Genomic DNA, 25,870 nt, shown 5'->3' on the forward strand with positions numbered 1-25,870 from the left:
TGTGACCCACGTAACGGACCAGCGCTCAAACATTGCCGATGCATTTGCCGATCGAAACCGTTTGTCCTGCATGGCCAATAATCTGGCCTCAGTTTTGATCCATGCATTAGATGGCAATTTTTTGAGAGACCATGCTCCATCGATCTTGGCATGCCTGCAAGTAGCGAGAAACGCTGTGGCCTACTTGAACCGGACAGGCTTTTCCAGTTTGTTGCCTCCAACTGCGAAAGCTAAGATCGAAGTCCGCTGGGATTCAGATGTGGATATGCTACTGGATGTCGTCGACGTTTTTCCACCGATTGCGGATGTTCTTCGCCAGAACGGTGAGCAGCAGATGTTGGATGGTTGGGACGAACAACTAATGGAAGCATTAGTTCAAGTCTTGGTTGAATTCAAGGAGGTTTCCGGGAATATTCAAGCCAAGATGGTTCCAACCATTCAGTTCGTCGTGGTGAAGTTCTACGATCTTCTGGAAAAATGTCAACCGATGGAAGGCGACAACGAGGTGTGCATGATAACTTTAATCTCAAAAATTACAATAAAAAATTTCAACACTATTGTTTTTTTAATTTTCAGGAAATCTCTGCTGTCAAGGAAGAGGCCACACGACGACTGAAAGAGAGGCTACTTCTCCGCGAAGAACACTACATCGGCGCTGTACTTTGTCCGAACATTCGATCATTGGTCAGATGTGAACCCCAAGAGAGGCAACATGCACATTCCTTGGTCCTTTCAAGGATGGAAGATATCCGTCGCTCTGAAGGTAAGACCAACTAAAATAATTATTCATATTCATAATCCTATACCGATAATTCCACATCCAAGGAAGTTCATTATTGGAGTAGAGTCTGGTTTGTGGGTGCAGCTAAATATTTCACAAAGTCTTAAAATTTCTACCTTAGAATTTACCTCGCCGCAGTGCAATTGAAATATTATAGTCTACTAAATCACAAAACGTACCTCCTATTTTTGCATTCTTTTCAGAGCCGGAGCCGGAGCCGGAGCCGGAGCCGGAGCCGGAGCCATTGCCGGAGCCGGAGTCGGAGCCGGAGTCGGAGCCGGTGCCAGAGTCGGAGTCGGAGCCTAACTCTCCCACTTCTAAAAGAAGTCGGTTTGGGCTGTGGGATGAATGTAGTAGCAGTAGTGTTTATCTTGCGCCTGAGGAAGAGCTGAAACTGTACCTGGAAACCCGTCAAAGGATTGACGACGCACCCGAAACACTGTTGGCTTGGTGGAAGCAACATGCCTGCCTTTTTCCGACACTGGCCTCCCTAGCAAAACGTATCCTCACAATACCCGCTTCGAGCTTTAACAGCGAGCACAACTTCAGCCGAGCGGGTGTTATATTGAGTGATAGGAGGAGCCGAGTCTGTCCAGAAACTGTTGATCGGTCCCTCGTAATCCACAACTTCTTCTTGGTACGAACTTTTGCAGTCCGTGTAGTTTTCATTATTCATTTACTTTTTTTTGTTTGCAGAGCCAGCCTGGCAGCCAAGAAGAGGCAGACCTTTTTAAGGAGGATTGATCGATTGGTTGACTACTGGACTGATTTGGGTAGTGGCGCTGTTTTCCCTTGTAACATAGTTTATGTTACAAAAATGGCTGGCGAATGGTAGATAATGTGCAACTCGAGACCCCATACACCCAACCTTCGGGTAGTGGTCATATCACCTCTTATCTTACAACTCCGATTCTCAACCTCCCCGTGGTGCTGGCTGGGGTGCGAAAAACCTTAGCGAAGATCGGGTTCCCAACCCCGGTGGATGCTTTGGTCGCATGCTAACTGAGATAGGGGGCTCCTTACGCGTAGGCTTACCAGAATGAAATACAGCAAAGTAGGACTTTCGATGGGAAAAAGAAGGACGGGTGAGTACAAATTTGGAAAAATAACTGGTACTCCACATAAATATCATAGGAACATTTTATAACATTTTTGTAATCTTATTTTCATCACAAATTCTGGAATATTTTGACGTCCTGATCTCGAATATTATATTTAAAGCATCTTTTCCAAATTTTCAAACAATCAAAGCTTACCTCCGAGGGGTGATGACTGGAACACTTGAAAAAAATAAAAGCGACAGACAAACAATTTCCTACAAGAAGAGCAACAAATGCGGGTACATTTTCGGTTCGACTTCCATCGACTTTTTTTTTGTAAAGCAAGGGCAAAACGAAAAAATGCGACAACTTCCATTTATTTTTTCCCGTTCTCGTGTAAACTAATAGTTCGCTGATAATATGTTGCAAATTAGTATTTTTCCAATAGTTTTGATATCTAACTGTTTACTCTTAAGAACAAGTTCACTGGTGTTGGGAAAAAGTGGTAGAAATTTTGACATTATGAAAATTTTACCATGCAAAAACGTTTTCAAGATCTTGCGGCGATGTATTTTTTTACAACACTGTTTCTATTTCAGCCGTATGTGATAAAATATTGCTATTTTTGCATCACAGCATGCGAAAATCCAACACGTGTTGTAAAAAAACTAGAAGGCCACAGATCTTAAAAATGTTTTTGTATGGCAAAATTTTCAAAATGTGCCGTAAGTGTCAAAATGTCTACCACATTTTCCCAAGACCAGTGAACTTGCTCTAAGGGATAAATAAACCGTAATCCTAGACAGAATATTCGAACGGTTAAATCGAAGCCACCATTTGTGTTTTTATTTATTAGCAATAAAATCGCTAAGATCACTCATATTTTCTTTTTTCTTTTTTGTATTCCCTTTACGGTTGGATTGGCTATCAATTGGATCGTCGGAACTGAGCGCTGTCTGCTCAAAAGACCGATGACTAGATTAAGACTGAGATGACTAGCGGCAGCTTTTCGGATTCCAGTTCCAGCGATAGGAGCTCCAGCGGAAGTTAATCTGGAGGTTTCAGAAGCGATTTGTGCCGGTTTTCCAGTTCGGGAAGTGTCAACATCTTCAACATCATAATCACGTTCACGTCTCTCTCACCATCATAAAATAACCAGGTAAAATTTATATTTATTTAATTGAATGTACTGTTGTGAATAATATCATTTTATTTAGGATTGCCAGGAAGGAAAGAAACGAGCTTGGTGGAGTAATTCGAAGGCTGCAGCTCTGAGCCCTAATCTGACCGGAAGAAGGTGTTGCGGTGGACTACAAATGTTATGGAATTTCCCGCTGCGAATGATAGGTATTCCCTCAAATTCTATTTTTTTTTCCTAGTGATTTGAATCGGAAGAGAAAGATGTTTAATCTACACCATTCTGCCTTCACTCTTCCTTCTATGAAATAACGGACCCTTTTTGCCCTTTATTTCTTGAATTACCTGATCAGGCTTCAGAGGTCTTGAATAGTTTTGATTTAGCCTTTTGTATTCATTTTAAATATTTTCTACGACCCAAGTATAAACAAGACAACACGTTGCTACGCCAATTGGATATTTCGCAAACATCATTTGATATTTAATACGGATGAGAAAACTTCGAAAAGATCGATGGTCAGCTTCGTTTGCAACAAAATATGCACAATATTTTGGAATGTGCATAAAAATTTATTTATTCATTGAAAATGATTTAAAGCATTATTTTTGTGTTTTTCTTTGTTTTTTCTACAGCAACGTATCAATGCTAACGGGGCCAAAATATTCATGAAGTTGATACCGATCCAAAAAGTGGTGATGATGGTCAGTCCAAGTCACTGGGATTTGGAGAGAATATCTCAGTTTCTCAGCGCCGTTTTCCCCCTTCCTGGGAATTGAGTTTCATACAACCTATTGTAGGAATGCCAGGACACCTCCCTCCCATCCCCAGCTAAACAGCTGAAACCTGAAGTTTTCTGCAATTAGGAATTTCAATGTAAGTAAATTTTACTAATTAGCATGCTTGATATTTATTTCGCTTTAGATTTTGAGTCGTCGGTACGGAACTAGGAACAAGTACAAATGTTATATCAAAGCCATGGGCCTTAAGATTTTTTCCAAAGAAAACTTTTAGATCGAGAAAAATAATTTACCGTAGCTACGTGAAATTACCTGGGTTAAAAAAAATAGTGTCAACATACATGTGAGAAAATTTGCTCGACTCTGGCGTTATTTAGTCCTATATCACTCTATGACCAAGATATTAGACTGAAACGATTTAGGGTAGTTTCTTAATTTCTCAAACCCTGGGGTCTTCAAAACTTCGTTTTGGTTCATTACTCATCCATGATTTTCTGCAGATTTTTGAAGAAACGTTTACACATGAGTAAATTTAAACTTTTAGGTTGGTATGGGAAAATTAATTATTTTGTACTGAAACATCAACATCAGTTTTGTTTCTTCTGTGAAACCGAGCCAGTAAATGGTATTTGTGCCAATTTATAAATTCTCTAAAGAAAATTTTCCGCTGAACAATTTTGTTGAGATCTGTATTTTTGTATCTTATTAGGCATAAAAGCTATTAGCTGTCGAACAGGGGTATGTCTTTTGGCATTGAAAAACTATAAATTCAATTGACATCACAGCTGAGGCCACAGCGAAGGTTTTATGCAAAGAAGTCATGCAATACCGCTCTAGGCACCCAGCAGTGATGTCAATTGAATCTATTGACATGCCCCTTTTAAACAATTAATAACTTTTAAGCCTAATAAAATACGAATTAAGGGTTTTGGACAAAGTTGTTCAGCGGAAAATTCCCTTAAGAGAATTTATAAAGTTTCACAGAAACCATTTACAGGCTTGGCTTCACAGAAGAAAAAAAAATGAAATTGATTTTTCAGTACAAAATTTACAGTATTGCCATACAGACATGAAAGTTCAAGTTCACTCATGTAATCGTTAAGGTGGAAAGGGGATACTTGATCCCCTTTTCTTATATTCATCATATCTTTTTGGGAAAATTTTGCAACTCGCCGCATTTTGTATTTTCTTTTACAGCGTGTAATTTCGAATTTATATGGTCCAAAAGTTAGAACGATACATGAACTTGTTGATAAGCTTAAAGCATTTTGGTGAGGCTTAAAAAGTTGTGATATTAATTAAATTACAGGAGACTTTGATCCTTTACTAAAGGAGACTTGATCCTTGAAGCAGGGTGCCCTGAGCCTAGGCAAAAATCTAGTATAATCCGAAGATTAAAGATCCGTTAACTTTTTGTTTGCCATATTAGTTCTCATTTCACAGTTTGTAAGTATCAGATAAAGAGAATTCCGAAGGTTTTTCTACTACCCTAGAGTCATCGCATACTTAAAGGCGCACTTTTTTGGTTTTTAGATAAATACAGTATTTTATTCTTTTTTAACAGATAATTACTGGATAAATTTTATTTGTTGGACATTTATTAGTGATTTCATAATAACCAATGATCACGATCCATCCAGAGAGAGAAAATTTCATTTTTTACTCTAGGGATCAGTTAAACCCAAAGCATTCATTTTGGAAAACTTCTTCTTAGAAAAACTTAGAGTTTCCTAAAGCTTCGAAAATAAGGCATTATGGGATTCAAGTCATACTCTAACGATTGACATTTTAGAACAAAAATGTTTAGTATATTTTTTCATGTGAAACGTTTGAAAGTAATAAAAAAATCTTAAAAACACATTTTGTTAAATTTTTCAAACAAAGAGCGATAAGTTGAAAAATAAAATTTTTAAAATTTCTTGAGATAACAACATTATTGTTTTGTTCTATTTGGAACTTTTTTCTTGAACATTTGTTATCTGTAAGACATTCCTGTTTCGAGATATAGCGATGGAATCAAGTTTGCCCAGGGATCAAGTATCCTCACTTTCCCATACTGAAAATTCTGCAAAAAAATCGGTTTTGAACCAAAACGAAGCTTTTCAGACCCCAGGATTTGAGAAATTCGAAAATGACCCCATATTGACTCAGTCTACTAAAACATTCAATTCTACGACACTATATAACGTTCACGAATTGAAACTAATTTTAAATGATCAATTAAGATCTGCAACACAATAAACCTTTTGTATTGAAACTCAAATTTCAAATTGAGAAGTGTATCGAAACAAATTCACTCTTCACTTTATAACTTAACACTTTGACAACAAAATCATTTAAAGTAACAAATTTTATGCTGAAATGAAATATTCTTCAAGAAACCAATTACAGCCTCAATTTTATTTTGTGACTTTTGCTCAACTCCACGTTCAAAATTGTTTGATAACTAACACAAGTCCACAAAATTCACATTTTCTAAGGTAGGTAATTCAAAGAATTTATAGAAAAATATTCGATCAACTTTGGTGCCCTGCAATTTTTTTAAAAAAGTTAAAAGTTATTTAAGAAAGTTCTTCACTTTTCTGAGAAAACTTTAAAACATTCCAAAAATTTTTAAAATTAAGGTATTTGTCAACTTTTCCCGAGACCGGAAATTATTTGGACTCCTTCTAAAATACTTATCGATGATTTCTATTAGTTTGCTTTTTAAAATTCCATAAAATAATTGATTTTAAACGAATTATTAAAGAAGTATTGACTTGAAAAAACCTAAACAGATTAATTTGTTAAATGAGATAAAACCATTTTTAACATTGTGTCAGAGATATTTGTCTTCCAAATTTTTAAAATCTGTACAATTTTACTGGTTTTGATTATTCATCATCACCGTTTACAACTTTTAATCATGGGTAGTTTCTGACCTGATCAAAATTTAATTAAAGAATTCGGATTCAGTTTCTTTTCAAAACTGGTGTAATATTTGATGTTTTTTTTAGGAAAAACCGACTCATGGGGGGAGCTTTTGTGACAAAATTTTTCCTTTTACATTTTTGCTTGAACAATGAATACATAAAGAATACTAAACATAAATTGAAGCTTCTTTATAATTATGCAGGTTTGAGATATTTTTCACTAAAAATGAGGTATTCATTTCAATTTCCAACTTTCAAAAATAAATCTTAGAAGTTGCCAATTTTTTCTTCAAGAAGTTTTGAATTTGGATTTGATTTTTTTATATTTACTAAAATGAGAAAGTAGTAAGCTAATTCTTTTAAACCACAAGTATTAAAAAATTATGAAATAAATTCGCGGTTCAAATCAGATTTATTTTTTTCTCTTGTGAACTCGATTAAAATTAAAGATTTCAGTTTTCAACTTTATTTTCAGTTGAATTTTATCTTGAAAATAAAGAACAAGTTCTTTGGCGGCAAATAAATTATCATTTAAAATTTATTTCATGACTAGAATCCTGTAAAATTTTACAAAAATAACGTCTTTGTTTCTCAAAAATTTAAATTTAATTTTATATTCGTGATTATATTTTGGTTGGTGTATGTGTGATCGCTTTTAATTTTAATCCTAAGTAAAATTCTCACATTTAAATTTTAATCTTGGTTTGAAAAACTGAGCTTCGAGCTGAATCTGAATTTTTAATTCTTATTTCGAATCTTAGAACTGCCCTTTGAACCTGAGTTCGAAATTTGAATTCCAAATTTGAAAACGACTTTTGAATCTCCTAATTATGAGCTCAATTAATTTCTTCTAATAATGAGCCAAAAGGCGAAATTTGGATCGGAAAGTCTACAAGAAATCTCTATTTGAATTCGGAAATTTTGGCGTACATTGTGAATTCTTTCTTCAGTGAACTTCAAAATTCAACTTGTGAACCTGAATGAAAATTGAGAATAATAAAACAGTTTCAGCTATTCCAGTTCAATGAAACTTTCTTTAGTTCCAATTCTGCATAAGAATTAAAATTAAAAACTTCAAATCTTAAAAATGGTTTATAGTTTTGAATATTTTCTATTTATATTCCAAAGTGATAAATTTCGATAACAGAAGTTTGAAATGCAAAACCCAGATTCTAATTAGGATTTTTTCCAATGATGATCCAAACTGAAATTCGGCAACAATCCGAATCCGAATTCTTATCACATCTTATCAAAATTCGATATTCAAGACTTCATTTCTATCAATAAGTTGGACATATTTTGAAAAACTTTAGGAAATAATTGACCTGGGATAAGATTATGAAGTTTTGGCTTTAGTTCTGAGTTATGAATCATTTTAGTCATTCATCACAATTTGATTAGGAATTTGTAATTTAAAATTTAGAGAAGAACATGTTGCTTGGCATTTTAGGATCCTCATGGAAAGGGAGGAAAGGATGAACCCATAAAAATTTCCCCCGTTCCTACGGCCATGATTATGTTTATGTGAAGTGTACATTGATTCTCAAATCCGACGATTTAAATTCTGTTTTAATTTTAATTAGCTTTTGTTTTTTTGTGTTTCGAAATTATTGATTTAAAAATTTTAGTTCAGAATAAGGATCATAATTTTGAATTATTTATTGAAAACTAAGAAATATCATTGATTTGAACTGTTTTTATTATTTATTTTAAGTATTTTCAGTAAATATAATTTTTTTCATATTCGTGTGATGGTAATGGGTATATTGTGTTTTTTTTGGTATTGTTATCGTTTCTAACTTAATTTGAATTTCGAAACTAAGAACCCCTCCCCATATGGGTGGCTCCTTCGCACGGGCCTGCAATCTATCAATAAGCTTGCAAACTGAGATCCAAACATCAAAAAGGTAATATTAACTTCAAAATAATTACTGTAAATTTAAGTTTGGGGAAGTAAAGGGTGATACGGTCAAAATTTGGTCAATATCAACTTGACGTATTTCTTTCAATTTTGCATTTAAAAAACCAGAGCACCCCTCATTTTGAAGGTGTGTGTGTGTGTGTGTGTAGAATGTTGCTCCTATTTTGATTTTGGAATTCACTCTTCAGTTGTCAAAATGCCTTCCAAGGAAGAAGAGCAGCGTATCCAAATTTTGCTCACGCATCGCGAAAATCCGAGCTACTCGCACGCAAAGCTGGCAAATTCGCTAAAAGCTTCCAAATCAACCGTTGCAAATGTAATTAAAGTGTTTGTCAACAGCCAGGAAGTCTGGATCGAGGGGAAATCGAAAACCGCAAGCCGCTGAGACGACAAAGAGAGTTGCTGGTAGTTTCAAGCGAAACTCTAACCTCTCTCTCCGAGATGCCGCAAATAAGCTGGGTGTATCGTCTACAACCGTCCATCGAGCCAAAAAACGAGCCGGACTATCGATTTACAAGAAGGTAGTGACTCTAAATCGCGATGATAAACAAAATACGACGGCCAAAGCGCGATCCCGGAGGCTGTACACGACGATGCTGACGAAGTTTGACTGCGTGGTAATGGACGACGAAACCTACGTCAAAGCCGACTACAAGCAGCTTCCGGGACAGGAGTTTTATACGGCAAAAGGAAGGGGAAAGGTAGCAGATACTTTCAAGCACATGAAACTGTCAAAGTTCGCGAAGAAATATCTGGTTTGACAAGCCAACTGTACCTGTGGCTTGGTAAGTAGCATTTTCATAGCTTCCGGGACTGTCAACCAAGAAATTTATGTGAAAGAGTGTTTGAATAAACGTCTGCTGCCTTTCCTGAAGAAACAAGGTTGTTCCGAACTGTTTTGGCCGGATTTGGCATCTTGCCATTACGGTAAAAAGGTCATGGAGTGGTACGCCGCCAACAACGTGCAGGTGGTTCCCAAGGACAAGAACCCTCCCAACACGCCAGAGCTCCGTCTAATTGAGAAATACTGGGCTATTGTCATGCGGAACCTAAAGAAGACCAAAAAACTGCTAAGGACGAGCAGCAGTTCAAGGCAAACTGGCTTTCTGCGGCGAAAAAGGTGGACAAGGTGGCTGTACAAAATCTGATGGCAGGAGTTAAGCGTAAGCCCGGCATTTCGGATTTGGGAAAGCGAAAGCCTAACTGAATATTTTTCCTGAATTTTATACTAATTAAATTTGAAAAAGAAATTTAATTTGATTTTTTAAATAAACGATTTCACCGATTTACACGCGTTTTCCCTTGACCAAATTTTGACCGTATCATCCTTTAAGAAGCATTAATCATCTTTTAAGTAATAGAATACAATTCACAATACTTGATTCAAGTTAACAAAAAATGTTTTGTGAATTTTTTACAAGTCTAAAGCAAATATTTTCAAGCATAACTTAAAGTTTACCTTTTTTTCTCGATTCTAGTATGATTTTTTTTATTTATCCTATCTTTCCAGTGATCATACAACGAATTGCGAACCCCTTGGTGTATTTTTCCGGACAATCAATCAGAAACCCGGATGGACAATTCCAACAACCAAATAATTGTAATCGAGTCCTCTATGTTGAACAACTGCAAATCATTCCGTTGGTTTAACAATCAACAATGAACCCTGTTTGAATGCCACCAGAACTTGCACGAATTCCTGTTTAGTTCCTGAGGAAAGCAGCTGCTCACATAAGAAGGAATCTCACTTTCGACGTGACCTAGCGTGGAACATAAATTGAAACAGATCCGGTGGCCAAATCAGATTTTACAGAGTCTCGGAAGGATGGCGAAAGATTATAATGTGTCTTTCTGCCTAGTCTATCATCAAACCAGAAAACCTTTGTAAGGGATAAAGAAAAGTATAGTTTTAGTTCAAAACATTAATTTTTCTTTTTTACAGATTATGGAAATGTTAATGATTCCAAAACCGCGTGAGATTTCCCTACGGAACGTCAACCCGTGGTTTATTGATGACCTAAAGGATTAGGGAGATACATCAGTAATATCAGACTGGCTCTTGCTCTGGTCTACCATGGGATAGCAAAATATCTTACTGATGGATGGACGTCTCCCAGAAACATATCTATGACAAAAAAAACTGTCTTAGAAAATACAACTGAAGGTATCAAGAATTAGGAATCATTCATATTATTAATTAAGCTTCGGTAGGATTTTCATTCCTTGAAAAGCGTGCGTTCATTTTAAAATGTACCTACTTTTAAAGAAAAGAGGAATGCTTACTATGCCCCGGCTGCTCGTTATGCCCTTATCTCCCCTACTTCAATCACGAGAATGTCAAATGCAATTGCTTAAATCAAACCAAGGTTAATTCTTAATAATGCATACCGTATTTGACGGTGTTTTTTGCCTCCACGGAGCAAAAAATATAGTTTGACCATTAATATATCGCCTATAACCAATCAAATTGATGATTGACTCTCGACCAACTATATTCAACTAGAGATGGTTGGGAATCGAGATTCGACTAGACCGAACTGAACGCCAAATTGAAAAAAAAATAGTTATCTATTGCAGCGGATGCAAAACATGTTAAACATAATTTTTTTTTTAATTTTGTTTAAAAAATCAATGTTGCAGGCAGGGGAAATAGCAAAAATGCTTTGAGCCAAAGCGCACCTTGAAAGGAAAAATAAAATGCACGGTTTGCTCAAGAAAATCTGTTTTTACGGAATAATTTGCAGTTTGTTCGGTTTTCTGATTCAAAACTATTCTTCGGTTTGGTGGGGAATGAAAACTGATTATTTTAATGACGAAAATAAATTTTCGTTCAGCCAAACCGAACTGAATCCTTTGAATTTTAATATGAATTTCTTCTAATGGATTGGTAGGATTTTTAACTTTCAATGATAAATGAAGTTTATTTTTAATGCTTACCATCATTCAGAACACATCCGATAAGTTAAAATCTAAAATATTTCTCATTTAGAAAGTAGGCTTTGGACGAAAAAGGAAATTTCCCAAGCATCACTAGTCATACTCGTTGTGTGCTGCCTATAAAGCGCCTTTTAGAAGGCCCCTAAGTTTAGAACAAATTGCCCAGTCTAATGATATAGCATGGCCGATTTTTCCATACTTTGGTTCGAGCAGAGGGACCTGAGGGCAAACATATCGTTATTAAAGTCCAATGTGCTACTAAACATGGCAGGGCCGTAGGAAGAACTACCTCATAGGGGGGGTTTTGGGGAAAAATTTTTCCTAGAACTTTTTTGTTTGAAAAATGCGTATATGAAGAATAGTGAAAAAATGTGATACTAAAAGTATCTTATTATTCGGGTTTAAGTTCCTATATATTAAAAGTTATTCATTTCTATTAATTACTTTCGAAAATAAGTCCTAAACATGATAAGTTTTTTTTAATTTAAAAAAAATTAATGAAGGATCTTGAAAGCTTTATTTGAAAAAAAAACTTGTTTTTTAAATAGCCACACTATAAACAATGTTAAACGACAAATAAATAAAATGTATTCCCTGAACCCGAAAATGAAGTACAAATTATCTTATCAACAATAAAATATCATTAATGATTTATTTCATTATTGAAATCCTGCGAAAAATTGAAGATTTCTCAGTGAACGCAATTTTGAAAAAGAGCTTAGATGTATTTGATAACAAGGATTTTTAACCTGTGTTTTGTTTTGAGAAATTTTGAATTTTAATGCTGAATCTGAATTCTACATTTCGAACATGAATACAAATTTTGAATTCTTATCCGACTGAAAATTCCGAATGATGAAGCTCTGATATTTCATTTCTGGATCACCATTGGAACTTTTTAAAGTTTCAATTCGTCATAAGAATTAAAAGAAAAATTTCAAATCCAAATTTCAAAAATCGTTTGTTATTTTAAATATTTTTTTAATATTCCGGAATTATGAGTTTTTGATGAGATTCGGATCAGGATTTTGTCACAATGATGAACCAAACTGAAAATCAAGAACTATAAACTGGATTCAGATTCCACAATCCGGTCACAAGCAACAAATTGAGATTTATGAAAAAAAATGGTACCAGACCATCGGAAATTATTCAAACCTGAGCTAACTAGATATTTTTCCGCACTTATCCGGGCAGGGAAAATCTGGAAAATTTTATCTAAATACCTTGCAAAATCCGGGCATTCGATTTCAAAGCTATCAACCCAAAATCTGGACAATATCCAGGAAAATTTAGAAACTCTCCAAATAAAATCAAGAAGAAAAAACTCGAAAAGCAGTTTGTTTTCATGGAAACACATCAGCAAGTTTATTTGAATAAACTTTATTGAAAAATTGTTTTGGTCGCAAAATACAAAATTGTTATCACGCAGTTTAAATTATTGAAAAGGTAGGCAGGTAGCCTTATTGAAAATTCGATATTAGAGACTCCGGACTGTACCCAAAATTCATGTACAACTTATTTTGTAAACAACTTTTGATAGTGTTTTTCGAGTACAGTCAGTTTCTATCAACAAGTGAGAAATTTTTTGAAAATCTATAGTAGAATTGTGGACCTGGGATAAGATTTCGATGTTTTGGCTTTAGTGCTGAGTCGAGGTTATTACTCTTGATTAACTTTAGTCGTTCTTCGAGATTTTATTAGGAAATTAAAATTTTGAGTTTAGAGAATTTTGTGAACTTTGGACTAAATTCTCTCGAAATCAAGTTCATGGCATTCAGTGAGGTCTTATCGAGCCCTGACCAGATATTTGTATGATTGGTTTTATACATTCATCTTAAAATATGATAGGTTCAAATACAATTGTAAGATTGATACAGTAATAAAATTGATAAATTCAACTATTATAAACTGTTGGATGTGGGCATTCAACCTTGTGAACTGTAGATTCAACTATAGTCCTATGGCTGATTTATAATTTAAAATAATGATTGAATCAATCATACTTAAATAATTTTTTTTTCGTATTTTTCCTGCATCAATCTTTATTTTTGTATTGGTTTTGAACATATTTTGTTTATTTGTTGTTAGCTGAAAGCACATAAAAGCCAATGGTAGAAAACATGATTTTGTAAACAATTCAATTGATTTTGGAATTGATCTTTCCGATGAAACACCATTTCGTGCCACCCAAAACGGGGATGTCCAATTCCGCCAGCGGCATCGATTCCTACGTTTGGAATTGAGTTGTTGCCGCATATGGCAGGAATTGACCGAAACGGAGGAAAAATTTTGTCGCAAGTTTATTGAAATAAGCAAACGTATGCTATTCAATTATATCTCAACATATTATTTACCTTCTGTTTTTACCATTGGTAAACACCAGCTGCCTGCAGCAGACACACTAACTACTTTTATGTAAAACACGTAGTGATTGGATTTGTATGTCTTTATTCAAGTATCACACAATCGATCATGAAAGTATAGTTGAATTTACTTTATTTATAGTTTGATACCTTAAATCAATGAAAAATTTGAAGGTGAATTTATGATATTTACAGTTGCATCAATTATATGACTACAGTTGAATATATCATATTTATAGTAAAATGTTAGAGATGAACCAGAAATGTGTAGTTGAATCTATTATACTTATAGTTGAATGCCTTAGATTCAACTGCAATTGTTGTTGAATCTATCTTATTAGCAATTAAATCAATTATACCACAACAGTTGAAGCTTTTATATTCATAGTAAATTGCGTAAGGTCAATCATCAGTTGAGTCTATTACATTTACAGTTGGATGCAAAAAAATTACCTTCACTTTGATGATTCGTATGGCCAGCTGAAATACCTACACTGCAAAAATTCCACACATTAGGGGTATGTGTCTGCCTGTATAGATTTTTGCAATTTGCCTCCCACATAAAATATATGTGTCTCACATGGATTTAAGAAATATTTCAGCCTTATGTGCGACACATAAAAATTATAAAATCGCTCATATATGATAAAAACGCCTAAAAATAGGCTATAATTTGGGTGTTTGAAAATTAGATGGACAATTGTGATTTTTTAATTCCCAATGATATGAATTTTGGATTGATCAGACTTTTGAGCACACAATTTTTTATTTAAAACCAATTTTTACGCCAAACGGTTCCTTCCGGGGGCTCATGATCCGAGATTTGTTTACCGAATCCGTATCCAGCGTTCCATTATGGTTGGGCCATCCACGATCTGCGCCAGCCGCCAATATTCGCTGTGGGAGAGAGATAGAAATACATTCATGCACTTTGTAGTTTTTGCATGATAAACAATCTTTTCGGAGTTTTTTTTATGTCAATTACACAGCAAAAAAAAATGTAACGATACCCGATGTAATTTATGAAGATGTTAGTCAATCAATGTATTTCCGAAGATTTTTGATTTAATATTACATCGAAACTCTGTACAAGACATGAACAGGTCACGTAGTGTAATATCACAACCTTATATGCAATATTACATCAAGTAGCCAAGTTCGTCTAATTTGACGTTTAAGCAAATTTCAATATCGAAAAGTTTGAAGAAGATTGCAGAGCTCAGAGGGATTTTTCCTGCCGGTAAGTCATATCAATTTTCCTAAAAAATCATAGCAAGATCATAGATCCTAACTTTTTTCCACTTTTTGTCGTTTTTAAGGAAATTGAGGTCTAATGCATCAGCCAAAGTAAAAGATCCGGAGCCTTTAAACAACTGGATGTGAAGGTGTGTATTTTTTATTTCTTTTCCACCCTGTGAAATTATTGATTAAATTTTTACAGAATTGAAGTGTTTCGGTATGAAACCACGGAGTGGCATGGTCACCCAAGGGACATCCATTTATAAACACGAAGTTTCATCGACTAGAATTCTGTTACGCGTAGAAATATTGACGAGGGATACCGCGTTAACGTTCCATCGAGATGCTGGTATCCGGGAATTCAGTTCCTGAAGCTTTAAATCTGTAAATTGAGCAGTTTCTGCACCGCGAGATTGTCTGGATTTGGTTGTTGTGAATGCATTCCTTCTTAAAATTTTAGTCGGTTTGCTTAAAAAGGAGTTCGGATCCGTATTCGGATAACCAGAAAAGGGAAGACTTTTTCCCCGCTTAGGACAATCTTGATCAGAAAATGTTAATAATTAATAATATAGTGAAATATAATAAATTTAATTTACCAAAAGATAAAAAAAATAAGTATACATCAAGCCTCTGAATAATTTTTTCGAAAATAAATTGCAATTTTAACCTGATTTCATTACCTAATCCTAATATTCACACGTAGGAGAATCTTTAATTTTAATTCTAAGTCACATCTAAATAAATGATCAGTTATCATCGAAAAATAGAAATTCAAAACGACAATGTAGATTGAAAATGGCTAACGATTTCATCAAAAGTTGTCGGTACATAATTTTCGAGCTCGAATTTGTCTACTAGATTTACTCGTTCAATTTTCTTGTACATCAAAATGATGTAATATTAGATACCATTTGCGACTCAGGTTATGTGCACGTTTTCGATGTAATATCACAAACTTTTTTTGCTGTGTACTTACCTTATGCACCAGAATAAGCTTAATAAAGTTTCCATCATAAGCACCCCGTGTTTTTTTCTCAATAGCACCCATCTTGCAAGTGTGAAATTTTTCAAAGATGATGATCATAAAAGCTATGTGTCAACTAATGAACATCATATTTCGATTACATATGAGCTAAAACTTTAACCATAAAACTTATTTGAATCACATAGTAGAAGATATTTATGAGCTTATGTGTGAAGGAACATAAACAATAAGTGTTGATTTTTTGCAGTGTAGAACAACAGTCATCTTTTTCCTCCATGTTGTTTCAAATTTATAGTGAATTCAATGGTTGCTGCCTGTTATGTCACTTAATTAGAAAAAAAAAACATTACATTTGTTCAAGTCTGAATATTTAGAGTGCATTTTACGTACAAACATTAATTATTATTATTGAATTTGATTCATTGAATTGATCCCTGAATTGAATTTCATTTAAACGATGATTGAATTGAATTTTAGGTGATAAATTACCAATTTTATTCTTGTTCTCAAGATTTTTTATATTATTTTTTCAGGTAGGCATGACTTTCCATCAATCTTCGAGCTTAAAAACCATACTGACGTTGCAATTATCTTGGTTAAGGGAAATAGTTGCGGCAAATAGATGATTTCACCGAATAAATCGTTGGAACTATTGGGGACGGAAAAACTGACTACCAAGCAATGCCGAAAAAATCTTTGTAACCTAATCAAATCACTATAGGTTGGTTTTTTACATCGATTTGAACTAGTCGAGTAACCCCAGAAGCAACAAAAGTTGGAAAGTGATAGCAAAGCAGTGCAGAACCCGAATCCATGTTAGCACAAGAAGTACGTCGACGGACTCTTATTAAGGTTCGTAAATTCACTTTTTTTAGACGAAATGATCGATTTTACGCTCCTATAGCATAAAATTTAACGATTACTATCAACTATCAATCAAGCCAAATGGAGATTCACGGAAAAGCTTTCATGTTTCAGAAAGTCAAAAGTGATTTGAGACATCTTTCTATGTTTTTGAACCATCGTTGCATAATAACGTTTAGGATCATAATATTGTTACTCTTCGAATAAGTAGAGTTACCAATATTCACTAAAATATATGTTCGGAGTTTGCTATGAAATCTCCAGTGTCCAGGCTTTCGATGAACAAAACGTACATTTATTCGGTTTTGAATAAAATGATTGGAATTTGTTACTTGAAAATTTCTGCAGATAAAATCTCAAAAATACTTTGATAATCTCGCGTAATGGGATGAATCTACCATTGGGATGAAAATCCCGAAAAAAAAATTTCGAGTACCTAGCTTTAATTTGATTCAAAATGAGATATCGCTGGATGGTTATTTACAGCCCAGACACCAATTAAAACCCGAAATCACAATTTATTGTGTATTTTTTTTTAAATGGGATGTTTTCCGCAACAATCTCACGTCTTCTTTGTTTTGGCATCAAAGTTCTACCATTTCACTGAAAAAACATTAGGGGAAAATGAGGATACTTGATTCCTTTGCTATATCTCGAAACAGGAATGCCTTACAAATATCGAATGTTCTAGAAAAATGTGCTAAAAAGAACAAAACAACAATGCTGTTATCTCAACAAATTATTTTTCGAGTTATTGAACTTTGTTTGAAAATTTTGATGTAATGATCCTTTTCTATCACTTTGAAATTTTTATCACATGAAAAAATTAAAACAAAAATATTTATTCCAATACTTCAATCATTAGAGTATAATATGAATTTCATAATGCCATATTTTAAAAGCACTTGTTAACTCTCAATTTTTTTTTTAGAAGAAGTTTTCTAAAATGTATATTATGGGTATAACTGATCCCTAGAGCCGAAAATGATACATTTTTCATTGAATTGTTCCTGATCATTGGTTATCATAAAATTACTAACATCTGTTCAATAGTTGACAACAGCCTTGAGACTAATCTAACTACCAAGAAAACCGTTAACAAATAAAAAAAATTACTTATCTTCATCCAAGCCCGTGCGAATGGGGGGGGGGGGTTTAGGGGTTTAACCCCCCCCCCCCCCCTCCCCATGAAGATTTTTTCCAAGTAAAATATTCGAAAAAGTTAAGAAAAATCACTTCATCTTAAAAGGTGTTAAATAAGTGTTAACAAGAAGTCAGAAATTTTTCTCGCCTCCGGCGGAAATTTGTCTTGAATCATCCTTGGCTTGAGACATTTTATTTTACGACATTACATACATATATGCCGTTCAAAAATTGGAACTAATTTTCAATAGTAAATTTCAATTTGCATTTCAATCAACCTTTAGCATGGAAACTCTAAACCTGACATACAAAAACCCAACCTCGTCTTTAGAATGGGTTTTTATTCCAGAAGTGTAACCAAACAAATTCAGAATTTGAAACATTTTATCTTCAAAATTAATTCACCGAATACTAATTTTCTGCATCAACAAGTTGGAAGCCATGTATCATGACTCAGGATGGTCATCAGAATTAGCAAATTAAAATCTTTAACCTAGTATTCTCTACTTTTTTACTTCAAATTTTTATTTACAATAACATGTGCTGATATGAAATATTCTTTAACAACCCAATTTCGGTCTCAATTTTATTTTGTGTTTTTTGCTCTTCTAAGTGTTCAACATCACATTCAAAAACGTTGTGATAAATTACACCAGGCCCCAAAATAAACATCCTTTGAGGTGCAAAGAATTTAAAAGCTTATTTTCGTTCAATTGAGGTGCCTTGGATCTAAAGATGCAGTTTTACTATCAGCTTTTGTTTTTTGAATAACTTTTGCAAATATTTAAAAATAATTTTATAAATTTCTGCATTTTGACAAAACTTTAAAACCAAAACACGAGATCTAAAAATCAAGGTTTAAATCAATTTTCAACTTTCCTCAAGACTTCAAGTAATTTTGAATTCTGCGAAAAAGTTATATAGATTTTCAATTTGTGTACCTTTCATCATTTTTTTTTTAAGTTGAATTGAAATTTGAATATTTTCAAAGCAAAAATCTAATCGTTTTGCAGGTTTGAACAGTTTTTTATAAACTGTAGAGTTTAACTTTTTTAGATTATGCATCATCATCTTTGAAATATTATTCCTTTATTCAATTAAATGGGTATAGTAAACAAATTCAAAATTTCTGTAGCCGTAGATGTCTTGCTTTATCAGTTATCAATGATTGATTTCGCTTAAAACTGATGCATTTTAAAGCTTATAAACTCCATATCACCAAAACGCAACGTGATGGACAAAATTTGAAAAAAGCTTTGAGTTCAGAACGCTTAAATCTACCAAATCAATCATTCAATCAAAGGCATCAAAATGCTGTTCCTTAAAGTTGTCAATTAAATTCTGGACGAATTTTATGAAAAAAAAATCCTTCTAAAATTTTGATAAATTAATCTTTTTCTTCTTCATATTTTGATTTAATTTTCAAATAAATTTAATGAATTCTAAAAAAAACTATTTAAGTTTTACGAAATAGTTTTCTAAGTTTCTCTTTGTTTTTCAAATCCGAATTTTCGTGTCCTAAAACATAATCTACAGCTTTTGAAATTAAATTTGTAATAAGAAAAACATAGTTTCCATCTCCTGTCCTTTTCAGGACCCAGAATTGCAATTGATTGCGAAAAAAATTCAGACCTTCAAATTTTAAACTTCGAATGAAAATTTTTAAAAATTTATCTTATTTTCATTAAATTAAATAATGTTTTTTAATCGATCATGAATTTCAATCAATTTGATTCGAAGTACTAACTTTAAAGTAAAATTTAAATGCACAATTTTAACTTAATTTGTATTATTTTTGTGGTTTGAATATTTACAAAAAAAAACTTGGAATTCATTATTTTTATTTTATCAGTTTCTTATTGATCATTTCCAAATCTGTTATTTGTTAGTATAACTGAACATGTTGTATTTAAAAGATATGAAAAAAGTTATTATTTTGAACTTCAGAACTTGTTTGCCTTTTGTTTGAATTACTAAATGAATTTTAATATAGAAAAGGGTTTTATCGTTGGCCTTGATCAAAATTAAATATTTTCTTCTTTTCATCAAATAAAATTCAATTACCTACTCTTGAAGTTCCAAATGTATTTTTCCTACTCAAGATTCACATTGCTAATCGGGATAATTTTTTATCCCAAATTCAAGATACCTACTACAGTGGATTTCTAAATCAAAACTCCCATTAAAAATGAAGAAATGTTGTTTATTTGTCTGGGATGTTAACTGTTAAAAATGAAGAAAAGAAATGTGAAATAAGATGAATTATAAAAAACAATCATTATTATTTATTCATAATTTTTTATCATGGGTAATTTTTAACGTGATCTGACATTTATCGAAAATTCGAATTTATTATATTTTGAGCTTGTGTGATAATTATAAGTAAGAAAATAGCTTAAAATTAATTTACCTATTTCTTGTGTATTTTTGGTATTGTTATTATTTTCGGCTGAATTTGAATTTGGAAACCACACCCCCCCCCTCCCCCCTGCTGTATTTATCTAAAATATAATTGGTAATTGGAAAATTGGTATGTAAACAAAAGTGTTTGTTCTTAATGACTAGTCACGCACAATTTCTTTGTTCTTTGTTTATTAAGATCCAAAATATAGTTTTGACTACTACTTACAAGGACAATACTAAAAAGAACCATTTCGTCTTGTGAGATAGTTTTTCCTTAAGAAAACTTTATCGGTACTGGAAAAAGACGAGTGGGTGGTATTTTAAGGGCGCGTTAAGTAATTTTGAAAGTATGTATACAATATTCGTATTCCACTTATTTTTTTTATTGAAAGTAGAGCAATTTTGAGATGTTCTGGAAAGGAAAGTGAATTAAAATCTGTAATCGTTTTATTTTATTGCGCAAGTTTGAAGTTGAAAAACCGCTAAACTGGGCGGAAGATGGCGACTTGACGGTAACTGAAATACAAACCTTATATATTTGGCGGGTATCTATTAAATTCATTTTGAATTCTAGTGATTCTGTGAATAAAATTACAAAACCACCATTTGTCAGTTTTCATTAATTAAATCATTGAATATCAATTTTTGAGAAATTTTCTACTAGAAGTTGTTCGAACAATTTCGGTGCAAATTTTTTATTGATTGAAAAAAAAACTATTTAGATACTTATCTTTCAAATTTTAATTTTACAGGTTGACAGAAGGAGCAAAAATTCCAAATCTGGCCCACGGCTTCCTGATGGAAGAAAACAGATGCGGCCAAGGAGTCAATCCACCGAAAAATCTTCGGCGCAACCAATTTATTGTGTGTAAAATCGAGATAATTGCTGGACGATGCTGAGTGAAAATAGTCGGAAAATATTGTTTTTGGTAGCATGGAAGTATTTAAACAAGAATAGAGCAGGCCGAGCATTCAAATTTAGGTATATTTGAAGCACTATTAAATGGGATTAGGACTGTCATTTTTCATAAACGCCAAAAACAACGAAACGTTAGTGACAGAAGAAGAGAAGCTTCTCTGTTAAAGGAATAACATGAAAAAAACATGAAAAAAGACAGTAATGCTGAGCAACTCGGTCGTGACAGATTCAAATTGAAAGGCAAGGATTCAGGACTTCTAACTAAGTATTTATTACCAAGCAAATAATTTGAATCCGATGGATAGCTTTAATTATTGCTGTTTCGATACCTACAAATAAGTAACAATATTGTACAGTTATTGATTTTATTTTTTTTTGTCAGGAATTTATCACATTGTGGCATTCTTCCCCACTCTAGATTGTCTTCGTGAATTATGTGCAAATAAAAATAAACATTGAAAAAATTAAATTCTAGATGTTTTTGGAGGAGAACTTAAAAACTAAAAAAAATGGCAATCATGAAAATGTCCAGATCCAGAAATGGTTTGAAAATCCATTTGGTGTCGGCCCGAAAACGAGTTGTTTTGGCATAAAAAATGCTCGATCCGTACGATTCCAATAATATGATTTATTTATTCTAATAGATCTTGCGAACCAATAGCTTTTGTTTGTGGGAAACCGCTCATTCCGGGGATAGTTTGTTCTATAAAAATCCAGGAAAATCGACAATTTGTATCATTCAGAATCGATAAAAATTCAAATTCAAGTATAAACAATAAGAAGAAAAGATGAGAACCTTTTTATATGTTGTCTTTTTTTACATTACATTGGTTCAATAAATCAATATATCTTGAAAAGTACCAAATGAATAATCGATTCAGTGTTACAAACGGCCAAATCCCCCCCCCCCCTTATTTTTTGATGGCAAATTAAAATAAATTTTAAAGAAATATTTCTTATTTGTTAACCATTTTTAAGTTCTTTTGAATTAAAAGTTTTATGTCTTACAAAGAAAATTTTGAAATTACATATCCCAAATTGAGCTCAGAATCCCGAAAAAAAAACGCTTCTTAATGCCAGACAATGTATTTTAAAGTTTTTATCCCAATGCTGAAATGTAAAAAAACTATTTCTAAATATAGATTCCAGATCAATAATTCGAATATTTCGATATGAGCCAAGAATTGAAATTTGTTTCAGAGTCCTCCATCATCAATCTAGTTTTTATTTTATATTTGATAACTTGCGTTTCAATCTAGATTCATTATTTCTAGAGATGTACCGAATATTTGGCGCCGAATAGCGCCAAAAACCGTTAAACCAAATATTTGGCTCACCGAAAGTCGAGCTAAGTAATCGGCCGGGTTTTTATTTTTCAAATTAATGCAATAATATTATTGTCAAATTTTTCAAACGATTTAGAATAATTTGGAAAATAACCAAAAGTAATATTGAAAATGCTGCACAATCATCAAAAATTGTGGTTTGAGTAAACCATTTAAGGCGTATCCGTGTTTCTTTCTAGAGTGAATGCTGACAAGTATCGCTTTATACTTTGATTATCGTTTATTCGAGATAAATAAAATCTGTCCGGGATGCCCAGTTATTGTTCAAAACTTTCCGGATTTGGCCCGACTTAAGGAGGGAGTAGGATCTAACATTTTCAAAAAATCGATTTTATTTTTTTTTATTTTCTTATTGTAAAACATTTCAAGAATGTTGCGTCAAATGTTCAAGTCAAGCGAAGCAAAACTGTAGAAATTATAGGCCTTTAACTTCTCTTATCTAATACTGCAAGTATCCAGCAAGCAGAAACTTCAAACGCGTTTTTCTCGAAAGCACATTTTTAAAGTCAGTGGACATCGTCATTTGAAAACTACTTCACCGATTCTTTTCAAATTTGGAACAAATTTTCTACATATAAAATACCAAACCCCAACGTTTTTCATTTATATTTTTTACTTTGGGCAGATTTTACAAATAAAAAATGGCGGATTTTTTTTGTGAAAAATCGTTGTTTTTACTTCAAACAGCCACAAAAGTTTCATAAAAAAATTTTAAGTTAAATAAAATCTTTGAGGTCCAGAAAAACATCTATTAAAAATATTTTGCTCTAGTTTTTTGACTTCAGATGATTCTGTGCTGAGATACAGTGTCCACCGTAAATCCTGTTTTCTAAAAGGCATCCTCGAAAGTGCTCCGTAACCGGCTCATTTTTAAATATTTTTCTACGAAAAAATTACTAACTGTTCTTTTAGCGATGCTTTGAATAATGCAATAAAAAATTGAATACATTTGTTTGAACGATAGCTCTAAAAAAAATTCATGAAAATGGTGTTTTTTACCCGTTAGACCCTACTTCCTCCTTAATTGAAATTATTTGCTAAATCAAACAAAAAACTTAATTTTTTTTTGAAAATTTCAAGACTTTGATTTCAGTTTGATTAGTTTTTGAAGAATTTTATAATTAACATAATTTTTTGTTTAATCCTCAGATACGATTTCAACACTGCTGCTGTGATTCAATGAAAACTTCAAATTTCAGGCTGTTGTCTTTCAATTTGTATGTTTTGGCATAGATTTTGCTCAGATTTGTCATTTTTTTCCCATTATTTTCCAAAAACTGTCTGAAATTGCCCGGTAGCGTGGTTAAGGTTAAAGATAACTGTTCTTTTGAACAACTTTTTTCAAGATATCTTGCTCAAATTCGACTCTCTTCTAATTTGATATCAAATAATATCAATATATTTGATATCAACGAAAACTTGATTGGAAACAAATAAAAAAGGTTTTGTAAACTAATATGGCTAACATATAGGCTCTGAGTGTTGCATTTCATAACTTTCATTTGATTCGACATATTATTTTCATGTGTTGCCGCATACAAATCTTTACTATCTTTTTTTTGGGTATTTGAGGCGACACATATTTTTCAATTGTGAAACAAATTGCTAAAATCTATATAAGCTGACACCTAGCCTTAATGTGTCGAATTCGTTGAGTTTAGGAAAGAATGTTAATACGCACAAGTAAAGTGCCTATTTGATGAAATCATCGACGTATCATTTTTTTATGTTTAATTTACACTCGTATTTCAAGATAATTGACTACATATCGTAGGAAAAGTCGAAAAATAAATTCATTTTGAGAAAAGCTTCGCGGTCACACAAAGGGGTCTTTTACTCATCCCTGTATTTTAGATGATATCATCACTAAGGAGAGTGAACGTCACAGGGTGAGTACTAAAAGGTTTCGAGATTATTTTTCCTGATAGATATCTACTGGTTTCTCTTATTCGAATTCACCTCACTTTCTATTCGAATCTGAGCTGATTTTTCTATCATAATATGTGTGAGTTTTGAAATACTCTCCCGTATTTCTGATGCAGCCCTACGATACGCCATTTCTATCGTGAAGTTTTGTGGCACAGAGCAGCTTCTATCCACCGAAGGATTTTTTTTTCCGAAAAAGGTAAGATTTCTAATGTTTCATAGCTGATTTGAAAAAGAGATCTAAATGAGTTTATGCATGAATTTTTGAAAATATCGTTGGCCATATTACCTTTATAAGTCTTCTAAAAGTTTTTTTTATCACCACGGTGTGTTTCGTAGAAGGACTTAAAGAAAAAAAATACAGTAACGCTAATTTTTGCATGGGCAGAAAGATGATCTTTTTCCGGTTCATTTCCATCAAAAATTAAAATATTTGGTCGGTGACTCCCCATACAAATTTTTTTTGAAAATTTTCTATTTGAAATTTGAAAAAAAAACATATATTTTAAGTGTTTTCAGTTTCAGAGGTGCTTATTCTCTTAGTTCTTACTTTCAATATTTTTTATTTGAACTGGTAGCTCAACAATCATAAAAACAAAAATTTTAAAATTATTACAAACTAGTTACAGAGCTATTAAAACGAAGAAATTTTAAAAAATATCTTCTAATCCTAAAATTTAAAAATCAGCTGGCAAATTCTGTCAGCAGTCTGAGAGGGTTTAATTATCTAAAATTATCAGAATGATCAAGATTAATCCATTTGAATTCAATATCTTTAGATATTCTGATTGTAGAAACACTGGAGGGTATTTTATTTGAAAAACTTCAATGATTAAGAAAATTAGTTAATACTAGTAACCGCTTCAAATTTTTTGTGATAACGCTTAACGTATGCGATCTGGAGTAGAAACGTGTGTCTCAATTTGAACTTTAAATAAATGAAAAAAAAATCAATATCCAAAAGTAAACGATCCGTTAAAAACAATTTTTGATGAGAATTCAGTTTTTATACTTTTCCTGTATTAAAATCCCATTCGCACTTCAGACTTAATACAAGTCACTACAGCAGTTTAATCTTGCCCCAAATTTTGCATGTTACTTTCGTTTGATAAAATGATCATGATAAGCCTGGAGTGTTTTATCAAACGTTTTATTTCCATTTTTAAGCCCAATTTTAGTAACCCTCCTCTACACTGTGATTCTCAAATTTTAT

General features: G+C 32.9%; 2 long non-coding RNA genes across 4 annotated transcripts; both read left to right on the forward strand.

The window, feature by feature from the left end:
* The first annotated feature begins 1,615 nt into the window (after positions 1-1,615).
* Positions 1,616-21,797, forward strand: LOC129760345 (uncharacterized). 3 transcript variants are annotated; one of them, XR_008740338.1, is made up of 8 exons: positions 1,616-1,866; positions 2,789-2,980; positions 3,039-3,168; positions 3,592-3,832; positions 10,040-10,413; positions 10,472-10,693; positions 16,590-16,908; positions 21,219-21,797. It is a non-coding gene; the product is annotated as an uncharacterized LOC129760345 (long non-coding RNA). The 3 variants fall into 3 exon arrangements; XR_008740329.1 differs by having other exon boundaries at positions 1,616-2,980; XR_008740346.1 differs by having other exon boundaries at positions 1,616-2,980; positions 16,658-16,908.
* On the forward strand, positions 14,843-15,667 carry LOC129760474 (uncharacterized). Its single transcript, XR_008740354.1, has 3 exons — positions 14,843-15,072; positions 15,152-15,217; positions 15,274-15,667. It is a non-coding gene; the product is annotated as an uncharacterized LOC129760474 (long non-coding RNA).
* Positions 21,798-25,870: the final 4,073 nt, after the last annotated feature.

Source organism: Uranotaenia lowii, chromosome 1 (assembly GCF_029784155.1).
Source record: "Uranotaenia lowii strain MFRU-FL chromosome 1, ASM2978415v1, whole genome shotgun sequence".
Classification (NCBI taxonomy): Eukaryota; Metazoa; Arthropoda; class Insecta; order Diptera; family Culicidae; genus Uranotaenia; species Uranotaenia lowii.